This window comes from Anarrhichthys ocellatus, unplaced genomic scaffold, assembly GCF_004355925.1.
Source record: "Anarrhichthys ocellatus isolate YVR2014 unplaced genomic scaffold, GSC_Weel_1.0 scaffold6018, whole genome shotgun sequence".
NCBI classification, from domain to species: Eukaryota; Metazoa; Chordata; class Actinopteri; order Perciformes; family Anarhichadidae; genus Anarrhichthys; species Anarrhichthys ocellatus.
This window is the reverse complement of record NW_022285992.1, coordinates 544-3,134: the sequence shown is the minus strand read 5'-3', so window position 1 is coordinate 3,134 and position 2,591 is coordinate 544. Positions and strand designations below refer to the sequence as shown.

Here is a 2,591-nt window from a genome sequence, read left to right as displayed (position 1 = left end):
TGTGTGTGTGTGTGTGTGTGTGTGTGTGTGTGTGTGTGTGTGTGTGTGTGTGTGTGTGTGTGTGTGTGTGTGTCTGTGTGTGTGTGTGTGTGTGTGTGTGTGTGTGTGTGTGTGTGTGTTACATGCACTGACGCTCTCTCTCTCTCTGTAGATGTGGACGAGTGTGTGAAGTCGGGTGTGTGTGTGGACGGCCGCTGTGTGAACACTGACGGCTCCTTCCAGTGCCAATGTCAAACCGGCTTCACCACCAACCCAGAGAGGACCGCCTGCCTCGGTACACACACACACACACACACGTTTTCATTCAATCATCAAAACCTGATTCTAAATTTAAGTACTGTAACGTAAATGTTGACGTACTTGTCTTGAGTATCTCCACATTCTGCTCGTTTATACTTCTACTCCTCTACATCTCATATTGTACTGTTTACTGCACTACATTTAAAAACTACCCAACAAACTAGAAGTGGTGGAAGAAGTACTCAGACCTTTTACTTTGGTAAAAGTAGCAATACCGCAGTGTAGAAATACTCTGTTTATAGTAAAAGTATCAGTATCAAAAACATGATGAATCTACCACTGGCAGAGTTTCATAAGTACTTTCACTTCTAGTTCGTGTTGCTGATAATACTTCTACAGTTAAGTAAGACATTGAATACAGTGAATGACTTTTATTGGTGTTTTCACATGTCTTTACATGAGTAATCAGTAATCAGAGTACTTCCTCCACCACTAACAAAGATAACAGGTCACACACAGATAACAATCCTCATGGCTTCACATGGTGGTTTTGACAGTTCAAAGAAGCTTTATTGGCACAAAAGAAGCTAACAAACACACATCGTCTCTCTGTGTCTCAGACGTTGATGAGTGCGTCCGGTCCGGCGGCTCCGTGTGCGTGTCACAGCGATGTGAGAATACGATTGGCTCGTACCGCTGCCTCACTTCCTGTGAGCCGGGTTTCCAGGTGATGCAGACCGGCGGCTGTGTGGGTGAGTCTGACTTCACATCACATCCCTCTTATGTTTTCATATGTTTTTATTATGACGAGACAAGCACAAAATAACTGTCTCTGTGAAACTCAACATCTACAGCAGAAGTTTGTCAAAGTTAAAGCCCTCCAGAGAGGGGACATTACGTTTAATGTGAAACAGACGGAGGAGGACTCTTATACTGAAACATGATCAGATATTCAGATACAAGTACATGTACTCAAGTACTGAACTTGAGTAGTACACATTTGAAGTACTTGTACTTGTATTTTGATACTTCTACTCCACTACATCTCAGAGGCAAATGTTGTACTTTTTACTTTACTACATTTATCTGACAGCTTAAGTTACTTTGACAGTATAGTACTAGTGCTTCAGTACTACAGTAAAGAGTACTTTCACAGTATAGTACTAGTGCTTCAGTACTACAGTAAAGAGTACTTTCACAGTATTGTACTAGTGCTTCAGTACTACAGTAAAGAGTACTTTCACAGTGTAGTATTAGTACTTTAGTACTCTGTCCCCTCTGTCCCTCAGACGTTAACGAGTGCTCCAATGAGACGCTGTGTGGGCGTCACGCCTTCTGTCAGAACCTGGTGGGGACCTACATGTGTGTGTGTGACCGGGGCTTCACCTCCACCGCTGATGGGAAGACCTGTGTGGGTACGTGTCTGTCCTTACTCACCTGTGTCTGCAGGTGTCGGGGAGTTCTACTGCTTTGTGTTTTAACCAGGAGCCAAACCTCCGGTTCTTTAAGTGAAGTCAGAGCTTCATGTGTTAAAGCTGCATTCTCTCTAGTGTCCACCAGGGGGCGACTCCTCTGGTTGTATAGAAGTCTATGAGAAAATGACTCTACTTCTCTCTTGATTTATTACCTCAGTAAACATTGTAAACATGAGTTTATGGTCTCAATCTCTAGTTTCAAGTCTTCTTCAATGCAGCATGATGTTCATTTAGTACATTATGGTCCATTTAGAGCAGGGGTGTCAAACATATGGCCCGCCACGTCATTTTATGCGAATCAGCCAGATAAAAAAAATAAAAGATTTAAGTTAGATTTGATAAAAAAAATATCCCCATAGTTGAAATTATGAGATAGAAAGTCGAAATTATGAGATAGAAAGTCATGATTATGAGATACTTAAACACACAGTCATAAGCAGCTCTTTGGCTGGTTACTGTACACTTGAAATGGAAATGTGAGTACATTGAAGACTACTTTAAACGTGGCTTTAAAACACATGAAATACTTCACGTGGGATTGTGCAAACGCACCCTTGAAAGGATTTTAAGCTTTGAACAAAGTTATTGTAATAACTTCCATCCATCCATCCATTTTCCACCGCGGGTCGCGGTGGCAGCAGGCCAAGCAGGCTGACCCAGACCTCCCTCTCACCGGCAACATGTTCCAGCTCATTCTGGAGGATCCCGAGGCGTTCCCAGGCCAGCTGGGAGATGTAATCCCTCCAGCGTGTTCTGGGTCTCCCCCGGGGTCTCTTCCCAGTTGGACGTGCCTGGAAAACCTCCAGTGGGAGGCGTCCAGGAGGCATCCTAATTAGATGCCGAACCACCTCAGCTGACTCCTTTCGACGCGAAGGA

The 2,591-nt window shown here is 43.7% G+C and overlaps 1 long non-coding RNA gene across 1 annotated transcript; it reads left to right on the top strand.

Annotated features, from left to right (window-relative positions):
• Window positions 1-156: 156 nt before the first annotated feature.
• LOC116380062 (uncharacterized) lies at window positions 157-1,769 on the top strand. The gene is made up of 3 exons (XR_004212503.1): window positions 157-274; window positions 861-992; window positions 1,530-1,769. It is a non-coding gene; the product is annotated as an uncharacterized LOC116380062 (long non-coding RNA).
• The last annotated feature ends 822 nt before the right edge of the window (window positions 1,770-2,591 follow it).